The sequence below is a fragment of the Tursiops truncatus genome, chromosome 8 (genome assembly GCF_011762595.2).
Source record: "Tursiops truncatus isolate mTurTru1 chromosome 8, mTurTru1.mat.Y, whole genome shotgun sequence".
Lineage (NCBI taxonomy): Eukaryota > Metazoa > Chordata > Mammalia > Artiodactyla > Delphinidae > Tursiops > Tursiops truncatus.
The window spans coordinates 40,427,645-40,441,243 of NC_047041.1; the positions used below are offsets into that span (position 1 = coordinate 40,427,645).

A 13,599-nucleotide genomic window follows, 5' to 3' on the forward strand; every position below is an offset into this window, starting at 1 on the left:
TCAAAAAAAAAAAAAAAATTAAAAATAAATAAATAAAACCCAGGAGTCTTAAAAATATATATATATATATATATATATATATATATATATATACACACACACACATAGACCTATAATAAGTAGAGAGACTGAATTAATAATAATAATTTTAAAAAATCTTCCCCAAAATAAAAGCCCAATTTCAGATGGCTTCATTGGTGAATTCTACCAAACATTTAAACATGAATTAATTTCAAATCTTCACAAACTCTTCCAAAAAATATGGGAGAAGGGAACACTTCCCAACTCATTATAAGCATTATCTTGATGCCAAAACTATCATAAGAAAACTACAGACCCATATTTTTTATAAATATATATGCAAAAATTCTCAACAAAATATTAGCAAACTGAAGCAAGCAATGTCTAAAAGGGATTATACAACATGTTGAGCTGGGATTTATCCCAGAAATAGAAGTTTGGTTTGACATCTGATGATTAATATAATATTCTATTTCAATAGACTAAAGAACAAAAACCATATGACTATACTAATAGATTCAGAAAAAATGTTTGACAAATCCAACACCCCTTTCATGAGTAAAACACTAAATAAATTAGGAATATAAGGGGACTTCCTCAATTGATAAAAGGCATCTGAAAAATCCCCACAGCTAACATAATACGTAATGGTGAAAGAATGGATGCTTTCTCTCTAAGTTCAGGAATAAGACAAGGATGTATGTTCTTGCCACTTCAATTCAACTTGTACTGAAGGCTCTAGCCAGGGCAATTAGCGAAGAAATAGAAATAACAGACATCAAGTTTGTAACAGAAGAAGTAAAACTACCTCTATTTGTAGATGACATGATCTTTTATATAGAAAACCCTGAGAAATACAAAAAGAAACATTAGAGCTAATGAGTTCAGCAAGGCTGTAGGGTACAAGATGAATACACAAAAATACCAATTGAATTTATATGCACTAACAATGAACAGTCCAAAATGAAATTAAGAAAGTAATTCTATAGGAGCCCATAGCATCAAAAAGAACGAAATCCTTGGAAATTAATATAACAAATAATTAAGTCATACATACAAATGTATGACTTGTACTCTGAAAACTACAGTGTTGTTGAAGAAAATTAAGACGAATAAATGGAAAGATATCCCTTGTTCATAGATCACAAGACTAAATACAGTTAAGATGGCAATACTCCCCAAATTGACCTAGAGATTCACAGAATACCCACAAAATCTCAGTTGGCTTTTTCTTAAGAAATTAACAAGCTAATAATAAAAATTCACATGGAAATGCAAGGGACAAAATAGCCAAAACAATCTTGAAAAAGAAGAAAAAATTTGGATGAGTCAGTCTTGCTGATTTCAAAGCTTACTATATAGCTACAGTAATCAAAACAGTGTGGTACTAGCCTTAAGATAAATGTGTAGTTCTATGGACTACAATTGAGGGTATGGAAATAAACACTGCCACTTATGATCAACTGATTTTCAATAAAGATGCCAAGACAATTCAAAGGAACAAAACAGTCTATACAACAGATCCTTCTGGGACAACTGAATATCTACATGTAAATGAATAAAGTTGGATCTCTGCTCACATCACAACAAAAAAAAGACTCAAAATGAATCATAGACCTAAATGCAAGAGCTAACACTATGTAACTCTTGGAAGAAAATACAGGATTAAATCTTCATGACCTTGGCTTAGGCAAAGCCTTCTTAGATGTGACATTAAAAGCACATGTGACAAAAGAAAAAAGATAAATTTGAGTTCATAAAATTTTTAAACTTTTGTTGTTCAAAGACCATCATCAAGGAGGTGAAAAGATAATCCACTGATTAGGAGAAAACATTTGTAAATCATCTATCTGATAAAGAACTTGTATCCAGAATATCTAAAGAACACTTACGACTCAATAGTAAAACAAACAATGGCAAAGAACCTAAATGGGCATTTCTTCAAGAAAGAAATACATATCCTCGATAAGCACATGGAAAGATAGTTAACATCATTAGCCATAGAGAAAGGCAAATAAAAACCACAATGAGACACTGCTTCAAACTCAGTAGAATGGTTAGAATCAAAATAAACAGATAAAGACAAGTGTTGGTGAGGAGGTAGAGAAATTGCTCATATATTGCTTGTAGGAATGTAAAATGGCATAGCACCTTTAGAAAAAAATCTAGCAGTTACTCAAAATGATAAACATAAAGTAACCATATGACCACATCCACTCCTATGTATATTCCTAAAAGAAGTGACAATATATATTCACATAAAAACTTGTACATGAATTATTCATAATAACCAAAAAGTAAAAAAATCCAAATGTCCATTAACTGATGAATGGACATACAAAATGTTCCATACAATGCAATATTATTTTGCAATAAAAAAATGAAAAACTGATACATGCTACAACACAGATAATCCTTGGAAACATTATGCTAAGTGAAAAAAGCTACTCATAAAAAACCATATATTATATGATTTTATTTATATGAAATGTCCAGAGTAGGCAAATGTATAAAGACAGAAAGTAGATCTGTGGTTGTCAGAATATAGGAGGATTTGAGGGAGGTAGGGAATGACTGACAATAGGTACAGGCTTTCATTTTGGGGTGATGAAAATGTTTTAAAATTGGTTGTGGTGATGGGTGTACAACTCTGTCAATGCACTAAAAATGATCGAACTGTACAATTTAAAAATAAGCAAATAAGGCACATATTTCATCACTCATTTTATTACTATGAGCTTCCCAGTTAAGCTGTCTGATACATTGATGAAGGAAGTTCTTAGGGAGTCAGCTGCCTCATTTTCCTTGGCCAGTTCCCAAGTAAAGGCTGAAAGGTGGGGTTTAGAGAGTAACCCCAAAGGATTAATGAGAGAGGAGAGTTGATGGGTCCTTAAATATGAGTATTGTGTTTATGTGTGTATGTGTGTGTGTGTGATGTGCTCATGGGATTTTCAAAAATGAATATTGAAAACCAGTGATTAAAAGAGGAGTTAGCACCATTTTTTCTTCTCGTTGCTTTTTTTTTTTTTTTTTTTTGTGGTACGCGGGCCTCTCACTGTTGTGGCCTCTCCCGTTGCGGAGCACAGGCTCCGGACGTGCAGGCTCAGCGGCCATGGCTCACGGGCCTAGCTGCTCTGCGGCATGTGGGATCTTCCCAGACCGGGGCACGAACCTGTGTCCCCTGCATCGGCAGGCGGACTCTTAACCACTGCGCCACCAGGGAAGCCCTCTTCTCGTTGCTTTTTAAATCAATCTAAAGTTGGTTTAGAATTTAATTGCGTTATTTTAAAACAGTTCATTTTTTACGCTTAATTACTTTCGAACTTGATTATTTTCACCCTTGATAAAGGTGTTTTAAAATTAACTCTCTGGTTTTCTTGTTTTTTAGATTTTAAATTTATTTATTCATTTCTTATTTATTTTTGGCTGCATTGGGTCTTCCTTGCTGTGTGCAGGCTTTCTCTAGTTGTGGCAAGTGGGGGCTACTCTTTGTCGTGGTGCGCAGGCTTCTCATTGCGGTGGCTCCTGTTGTTGTGGAGCATGGGCTCTAGGCACGTGGGCTTCAGCAGTTGTGGCACATGGGCTCAGTAGTTGTGGCGCACAGGCTTAGTTGCTCCACATCATGTGGGATCTTCCTGAACCAGGGCTTGAACCCGTGTCCCCTGCATTGGCAGGCAGATTCTTAACCAATGTACCACCAGGGAAGTCCCTCTGGTTTTCTTAAGTCCTAAATAGAATAGCTAGAAAATTCCACAACTGAGGAAAAGGGAAGAGGTTAAGAAGTAACAACTGTGAATGACCCAGTCTGGTGACTTCCAAAGTCTTCCTGACCGAAGAAGGCCAAGAGACATTATTCTAAAAAAACATTAAGACCAACAAAACAGAAACGTTGCGCATATATACCCTATTATATACTCCACATGAGCTGCAGGAAACTCTTACCTTAGAATCCAAGAAGGTGATCCTTGAGTTTGATAATAGGCTATGATTTTCATTTAAAGAACTTTAGTAACTCTAAATATAGGAGATACTTTCAGTAGGTAAGTAAAGCTTACTCCAGGACCCCATCCTACTTTTTAGCTTTGTTACTCAGTCTCTTCTCCCCAACACCTGCATAATACACATTCACGCTTAACGGAAACATCACTATTTCTCACACATCTACCCATCTATATGCCTTTGCTTATACTCTTCCCTCTGCCTATGGTGCCTTTTCAGGGTTTTATCTTCACCTATCAAAACTGCAGCCATCCACCAATGAACCTATCTATGCAGCAGAAACAGACGCACAGACATAGAGAACAGACTTGTGGTTACTAAGGGGGAGGGGGCTTGGGAGAGGGATGGATTGGGAGTTTGGGGTTGGTAGATGCAAACTACTACATATAGAATGGATAAACAACAAGGTCCTACTGTATAGCAGGGGGAACTATATTCAATATCCTGTGATAAACCATAATGGAAAAGAATATAAAAAAGAATGTATATATTTGTATAACCGAGTAACTTAGCTCTACAGCAGAAATTAACAGCTACACTTCAATAAAATATAAATTGAAAAAAAAAAAAAGACTGCAGCCATCGTTCAAGTTCTGTCTTCAATGCCACTGTCTTTTAGGAAGTGTCTTCTGATTTCTCCAATCAGTGCCATCTCTCCCACCTGTGAACTTTACATAGCACTTCCTTTGAACATATCTTATTTAATTTTTTTTCTTATTTAATTTTATGTCACAGAAAGTATGTACTTAAATTGTCCCTACACTAGAATTTAAGTTAGCAATGGATTTGGTTCAGAGAAGGCTCTCAAATATTTGTGAAATGAGAAAGAACACCATCGCTTCTCTCTGACACGATCGATGTCATTTCTCTTCAGTCAATCTTTACCAATTCAATTCCCCGCATGAAGACAAGCCTTCTGACAGACCTGCATATAAATCCTGGCTTAATTCAGGTAAGAGAAGTCCCTGCACTTATTTCTTACTGTTTTTCTTATCCTGCTGTGTCTATGAATATTCCCTAATTAACCAGCACTCCAAGCCCTGTTATAGTCTCCAACTTTCTCCCATTCCTCTAATTGAGAAAAAAAAAAAAAATCCACTGGTAAAACTGATAAAATAGATTCATATCATTCTCATTATCAGGTATGGATTCAGAGTCAATGTGCAAAATGGGGGGTTTTTGTGGCGGTGGGATGGAGAGGTAAGTAACCAGTTGTCATTTTTATGGTTATTCTGAGACAAAGAGAAAACAATGGTTTAGTATAAAATTGAAATGTTTTTGTACGGAACACCTTAACAAGTAAGACAAGGGAAGAAAAATGTGGAGACACTTTCACTCTGGGTTAACTCTAAATATAAGAAAACAATAAAATAGCTAACAGTGAGTGTCCCCAATGTGCCTAGTACTGTGTGGATTAACCACTTTTCACGTATTATCTCTTTCAATCTTCAAGCTGCCCAATGAAGTAGGTCCTATCTTTCTCCCCCATTTTGAAGAGGAGGAAACTAAGACATAAAAAGGTAAGAACGTTGTTAGAGGTCACACAGTGAGAGCAAATGTGCAAGTCAAGTTTCCTTATGCAGTCTCAACTCTTCTTTCTTCTGAGGCGTAGAGATATTTGGCCCTTCGCAATATTTCCTGAATGACCTCTGTTGAGGCCACTGCAATTGGATCTCTTCCCTCCCCCAATTATTCCTATACCATCGAAGTATATCAAGAAACAGAAAGAAGACAGTCATTCAATAATCTTATTTGGCCATTTACTAATTCTTCCTTGAATTCAGAAAAAAAAACCTCTTTGAAGATCTGAAGCCAAATAGGACATATTAGAGATCCAAAGTCAAAGAAAGAAACTAAACTGGCTTTAATCTCTCCTAATCCTGGATTTTGAAATACTCTCCAATTAAGTGTGTTCAGACAAGAACAGCTCACATGAAGGACGCCAAGGACTGAGACCAGTAATAGTCTTTGCACATTTGCTCTTTTACTCCGGGGGGAGTATCTGTTAAGTGCCTACTGTGTGTGAGGCATTGTCTTCAAGTCAGACAGACATGGTCTTTATCCAGTGAAGCTTTTAGGATGGAAGAGGGAAGCACTAAAGCAATGTCTTTAATGATGTGATTTCAAGTATAAGTGCTCTCAAGAAATGTAGGGTGCTTTGAGATCTTAAAGAGGGGAACCTCACCTGATCTGAGATGCCAAAGACAGATTCCCTTGAGGACAAGACAATTAAACCAAGATTTCACAGGTAAAGAGAGGAAGATCGGAAGCCTGTAACTTAAAAGGGAAAAGTTTTAAGAGACACTAAAAGTCTAAAAAAGAGAAATTGGGCCTAAATATTGAACTGAAATATACAAATGATTGAACTTTAGAATATCTTTAAAAGAGTGTAGGCTTATTCTTTTCAAATATGTAATGTAGCATAAATAAATGCTATTAGAGTGTTTTCAGAGATAACACAAACTTGTTTTAAGGACTAGGTATGAACTCATTAGAATTACTCTGCAGAGTCCCATTAGTATATTTAAAAAAATTCAAAAGATAGTGTCCTTAAGAAGAATCTGTCTGACAAAAACCCGTGCACAGACTAGATGCTCAGTAAATACCTCCTGTAAGGGTGACTGAAATACTCCTTCTGATATAGATTTTACATCTATATATATGTATATATGTACATATATATATATTCTTTTTCATATTCATTTCCATTATGGTTTATTACAGCATATTGAATATAATTCTCTGTGCTATATAGTAGGACCTTGTTGTTTATCTATTTTATATATAGTAGTTTGTATCTGCTAATCCCAAACTCCTAATTTATCCCTCCTCCCCTTCCCCCTTTGGTAACCATACGTTTATTTAAGACGAACAAACTTTTATTTGCAGCTCTCATAACTGCTGGTTTTCACTTTTGTATCTGATCTCTAGTTTTGTTTTGTTTTTTAATCCCCACACAAGCTTTGATACCAAAGTACATTGTTTTGCCCACAATGTCTCTCAGCTTAGACAGTACCTGAGCTAGAATGAGCTTTTGGCACACTTGTTTTTCGTGAATGCACAAAGCAAATCCACATTCAGATTCCATCAGGGATCAAGTGCTTCACCCCAAATATACACACACTCTCACACGCGCAAAGCAAATACACAGAACAACCTGCAAATTCCAAACAAGTTTTAACCTACATTTACAATAATTATGAACTAGAAACTCTCCAACCCCCATTTCATGCCTCTGGAAGTGCTTTGCTATTATCAAGGAATTACTTAAAAGTTCATTTCTGCTATGGGAGCTGCAGAGACACACCGTGGAACAGAGGCTGTACCTAGTACATTTGAGTTCTGAAAACCGAAGGAACCACAGTTAATTGTTCAGTGATCACGAATAAATATCAGTGGGAAAGCAAGGACCTTTTTGCTCAGTAAGTGCTCAAGGATACATTGCTCAAAATGTATGCAAAACAAAACAGCTATGTTATAAGCAGCCGCGTTCATAAACCTCAGACACAAAAGTAAAAAATTAGGAGATATCTCTGGGAAAGGTTTCCATTTATCTTAATGCTTTCCCTTCCTTGCTCTGTGCCACAAAGCTGTAGCCTGGGGAAGCCTGGCAACAGCTTGCTTCCAGCCTTTCCAAAGCTCCTGCAAAGGTAGGTTCTGAGTGTTCCCTGGCTGGCTGACTCTCTGTGGTTACTTCCACCTTCCCTGGCTGAGATGCTGTTCCCTAGGCACTGAGAACACTGCCGAGTTAGATAGGAGTTTTGTTTTGTTTTGTTTTGTTTTTAATGCTGAACTCAGGACTGTATTTTCACAAAGAACATTATCTCACTATCAGGTTCTTTTTAATTCCCTGATTCTTACAAGCATAATTACCCAGGAACGCTCCTAGGCAATCAGCTAGCTAGCCCATTAGAAAAGCTATATCCTGTTTCATGATGCTGTGGGGAGAGAAGAGGTAGGCTGGAGAAGTTTTGAGGTAGGATGCAAAAGGAAGACACAGGCAGAAAGTATGTAACCTGAAAATTCACATATTTCACACCCAAGCAGGATTTCTCCATTTCGTTTTCCATTAAAAGCTGAGTAATTGCAGTATGAAAGTGTGAATACAGATTGAAAAGTAACAACTAACAGCATATCATTCTGTGAGGAGTTGAAAATGAAAAGTAACTTAACTGAGTGTTGGCAAGTATCAATATCCCGGTAATATAAAACCCATCAGAACTCATGTGTGTAATACTGCCTCAAACAACTCACCGGAAATGGAAATAAAATACATTAACCTAATGTCTGAAGATTGTTAAGGTCAGGGAATTGGTATTTGTTCACAGCAAAAAGGCAGTGATGACTCAGCTCCTTCAGATATATGTGAAATTTGTTACACTTATCATCCAGGTATCATTATCTTATGGTTCCTGCAGGGATCCCAGCTTTTAATTTCCTGAACACACTTAAAACCTCAATGACAATGTTAGACGTCGTGGTATTTCATTTTAAGGTGAAAAAGATCAATGTTCCAAAATGGAAGGCACTCTTTGTTTACTTGACCACATTTCTAAGGAAATTTAGGTAGATATGAGAGATGTTGGTCCAAAGCCTTATCAGGATAAAGGAAATTGGACAGGGCTATGGTAAGTGGAAACCAGTAATATTAAGGGTGACCAAACACATACTCACATTTACTCACAGGTATACAGAGAACTTGCCTCACAAATGAATCAGCAAGAAAAGTAAATTACCTTTAAAATGGAAAATTGAGAAATGAGAAAATGTAAATGAGAAATTAATAATAATTTTTTGACCAATGTGACTCATGTGCCAGGAAAAGTTTATAGTAATACATGAAATATGGGGGCAATTTTAACCACATGGTATTCAAGAGGCTGCTCAGCATTTGAATTGTTTATTTTAAATACATGTTTAAAATATAGTTCTGCTTGGTTAATTAGTTTAAAGACTGAACAGCAAAACAATCATTATCCCTTCATATATGCAAGAAATTCCTAAACATTTGCTTCTAAGCTAGTTTGAAAACAGTGCGGGAAGAACAGATAAAGTTCCCCAAGGAGACATAATATCCTGTTACTAACCAATTGTTATATTCAAATGTCTCTAGAAGTTAATTTTAAAAATCAGTGTAATTGCTACCCTGTTTCTTTGATCAATGATGACAGATTAAGGCAGCTAGCTGCACTAGAGCAAGTCATTTTCCCCGTCTCTTAGTCTCCTCTGTCAGCAGCCACTCTACCCTGCTTCCAGGCTGGTGAGGAAGAGGTGAGAGAGTGTAAGAGAAATGATGGGTCTCCGTGGGAAAATCTCATGAAGTAAATTTCAGCGAGTACTTTCACTGATCACCAACAAACATTTCTAAGCATCACAGAAAATTCACATCCACCAAAAATACTAAGTGGGTTCCAAACCAAGAGATACAAACATTACAACAGACTACTCAGGTGAAAACTAAGGTCACCAATGGGATGTGATGGTTAGATTACACATCTTCATTGCTAATGGTTGGCGGCTTGGAACAGAGAGGATGAAGATGCAGGAAGTTGCCAAGCTGCTCTGTAATCTAACAATGTGTTAGGGTCACTGTTCTACCCTCCATTGTCCCATGTCACTGTCTTAGTTGGGAAAGGGTCCCCACGGCAAACCAAATGAAATTGAAGAGAGGTATGGGTACTTCCCACCCCCATCTGCTCACAGGAACTGATTAAGAACCAGACTGGGATTAAGACAGAGTCAGGTTTGAGTCATGAGCAAATCAGTTTCCTCAACTTTAAAATGTGATTTAGGGCTTCCCTGGTGGCACAGTGATTAAGAATCTGCCTGCCAATACAGGGGACACGAGTTCGAGCCCTGGTCCAGGAAGATCTCACATGCCGCAGAGCAACTAAGCCAGTGTGCCACAACTACTGAACCTGTGCTCTAAAGCCCAGAAGCCACAACTACTGAAGCCCATGCGCCTAGAGCCCACGCTCCACAACAAGAGAAGCCACCGCAATGAGAAGCCCGCACACCGCAATGAAGAGTAGTCCCCACTCGCCGCAACTACAGAAAGCCCACGCTCAGCAACGAAGACCCAATGTAGCTAAAAATAAATAAATAGAAAAAATATATAAAAAAATAAATAAAGTAAAATGAGATTTAATAATGGCAACCTCAAGATTAAATTAAACCATGCATATAAAGAAGTTAGAACAACAGGCACAGAGTGCTTTACTCAACAAATGAAAAGTGCTTTTATTACTGCTATTATCATCTTCAGCAAATGGTTTTTTTTCATCTTTGCTCACTGGTGAGCTGGAAAGAGGAGGTGGGAGGACAGAAGCAGTCCAAAGCAGTTCACCTCTCCTGCAGGCTGGAGTTCCAGGCAATGCCCAGGGACTGGGTCTATGGGGTGCCAGGTCCTTGACCTAGAGAAGTGTCCATTCTCGGGCAAGGACATGCGGACTGCACTCTTGCCTTGGCAGGAGGAGGGATAACTGCAAACTGGGTGAGCCTGGAAAGGATGATGAGGCTTCACTCCGAATGAGACCGGAATTTTCTGGTTAGTAATTTAAAAAAATAAAACAAAACCTCATTAGGAAACTCTTAGGACAGAATTATGAGGCTCGAACACTGCAGTAACAGAAACCTCATAACTCGTTGGCTTGAGAAAACACTGAAGCTTTCTTGATTTTACGGAAATAAGTAGAAAGCTGGAGGGAGCTGAGGTCTGGGAATCAGTCACCAGTTGTTGATGGCCTAATGAGGGAAAAAGCAGACGCTTTATCACACAACTAACTCATTCAGCTTGTAAATGAGGAGAGAACATGAGTTTTCGGTTAAAGGATGACATTCTTTGTTCACTGAATTTACTGTCTGCCCCCTCTAGCATGCTTCCCTGGGCTCATCACCCATTCCAAAAACTGATGCTTGCAGGTGATGTGGCGAAGGGGCCCTGGCGAAGACTATTACATACTGATCACTGGACTATGGGCCCAGGACTGTGGACACTCCTGGCAGCAGTCTAGACTCTGGCTTTCATGAGTTGACTTGGGTAAGAATGACCCTCCCTGAGTTTCAGTTTTCTCATTTGTAAAACGGGGATAATAGTAGCTATTTTATTGCATTATTTTGAAATTTAATTTTTGTAAGGTTTAATTTTTTTGATTTGTATAAAGCATACAAAGTAGTAACCTGTAAGTTGTTTCAATTATTATTATGTCATTTGTACATTCAGAGGGGATTTCTCTGAATTTCCAGAGAGGGCTTTCTCTTTATACTTTATTCTTTCTCATAGCACGCTCTTCTGTCCCTCAGTATTTACTAATGTGTGTTTATTGAAGCATCTTTTCCTGCAGATGATACCTGTCTAAGGGCAGATATCATGCTTGTTTTGTTCATCACTGCTCTGCAAGGCCGTGGCCATTGCTGGGTAAGAGTCAGCACCTGGTAAATACTGTGGGATGAGGGCCCACCAACCCCAGTCACTGCCCAGCCCACTCTAGACGTCAGACAAGCGTGGTCCCAGGTGCTCCAGGATACCCTCCTTTGACACACGTGCTGCTGATCTACACCCTTGGCCAGAGGAGGTTGGCTCGATTTTGTCACTTAGACAGGAGTCAATAGGTATTTGTCAAGCTCCTCTTGTCTGTCAGACTATGTGGATGTGAGAATTCAAAGGAAGACACAATTCAGGCTTCTGCCTCGCAGGAATTCTGATTGCGAGTGCAGCAGGAAGTTGGAAGGGGACATATTCATGATGCTGGAGGCACTGGGGCAAATTTCATAGCACGCGGCCGGCCCCGTTATAGCTCCACGCCCTGAATGCAGACTGTGGGCTGGGCACTATGTTTGGTGCTTTGCATACTTACCTCATTTCCATCTCCATAAACATCTCGCAGGAGGCATTACATGTACCGATGAGGAAGTACAAGTTCAAAATGTTTAAATAACTTGCTCACGGGCACTCAGCTAATAGATATCAGAGCCCAAATTTGAACCCAGGCCTGTTTGACCCGGAATCCTCTGCTCTAAGCATTACTGAATGTCCCTACTGCCCTGGCTTTTCTGAGGAGTATGGGCACTGTGCCAGTGAGGGAGGCAGGGGACCAGAGACCAGCCCTCCTGGAATTCAACACTGCTGCTAGGAACAGAGTAATATGATGTAGGATGGGCATATACATTGGGGTCAATTGGGGTCAATGACAAAATCTCTAAGTTTAAGTAGTGAAAGGAAATGCTCCTCTTGGAACAGTGATTGGTCGTGAGGTAGAGCAGGGTTTGGCTTGGGGGAAAGACTATGGGATTGGAGACCACCTAGGGAGGATTATAAACTAATCACCTGCAAAAGAGGACGATTCTTGTGTCACTTATTCCTTTGTGATTCCCAGCCTGGTAGTGGAGATGTAGAAGATATTAAAGTATAATTAAATATAATTAAGTTGATAAGGTTATTCTGTACTCCTCAAGCACAAATTCATAATAAAAGAGAAGAAAATAATCCTTACCAGCAAATTGGTCCATACATATTAACAGTTCACTTTTTTACAACATATTTTTTGAATATTTTCCTATTTGTTTAGCAAGGTTACCCTGGGAAATATACTTTCAGGGATCTGCCCCTCTGGGTGGGAGTACTGAAAACTCATCAGCACAGCTGATGGGCACATTCACAGAACAAAACACATATAAATACTGAGAGGACCCTCAAGGAAATATATATGTGACATGCATTTCACTGTAAATGAAACCTGTGTTGACCTCCTCTACACAGGGAAATTCTGGTGCATATCACAGCATTTCATATATAAGCAGCTGGGAGGGTATTTTAGACTGAGCGTTAAGTGTAAGATAAAAATACATATCTTAGTTTGTTATCAGGATGCAGAATATAAGAATCCAGTACATGTGAAAACAGAGATCTTAGAATGTCTAAAAGTCAGGAAGAAAAATGTATCATAAAAGGATAAATCATGCTTCTTTCTGGTACTATATTTTCAATGCTCGTTATTTAAGTACAAGCTGGTGAACTGTTCAGAGCTGTTCAATTTCACAAACATACAGTAGACACGTATTACGTACGAAGCTTGGTGTTAGGTGTTGTGACGATCCAAAGATAGGGCAAGACCTTGGGGGCACAGAAATCGATGGGATAGAAGCAGACCCCAGTAAGGGCTCTGAGAGGAAAAATAAAAAACATGCACTCGAAATATCTAATGATTTAAATGGACTCTATCCCTTTATGAGAAATGTAAAACTTCTGAAATTCCAACTCCTTTTTGAAATTGAGGTGCAGTTTTATTTCATGGGGCTCTAATAAAGAGCAAACTCCTTTTATTGAAATGGCCAAGCGATTACCCTTGAGAGTTGCAAATGAACAAACACAGTTCATTATTCTCCCATCATTGAGACTTTGGTGAGTTGAAGGCTCTTGGCCTAACTCATTCATACACAATCTAGTCCTTTGGAAGGAAAGCAGAAGTCACTATGGAACTGCGGGATCCTGGAAATGCTTTTCCCAAAACAGCACGTGACAGGCATAGCTACCACGAGGGTAGATGGGGCAGCAGCAGACAGCTGGAGAGAGCCTGCAAT

The 13,599-nt window shown here is 38.5% G+C and overlaps 1 protein-coding gene and 1 long non-coding RNA gene across 3 annotated transcripts in view; one reads left to right on the forward strand and one right to left on the reverse strand.

The window, feature by feature from the left end:
* The window catches only part of FAT3 (FAT atypical cadherin 3), a 560,923-nt gene that overhangs the window by 289,089 nt on the left and 258,235 nt on the right, over positions 1 to 13,599 (reverse strand). The window lies entirely within an intron of this gene.
* LOC141279253 (uncharacterized) lies at positions 4,893 to 10,993 on the forward strand. Its single transcript, XR_012333224.1, has 4 exons — positions 4,893 to 4,972; positions 5,163 to 5,220; positions 5,474 to 5,540; positions 10,895 to 10,993. It is a non-coding gene; the product is annotated as an uncharacterized lncRNA (long non-coding RNA).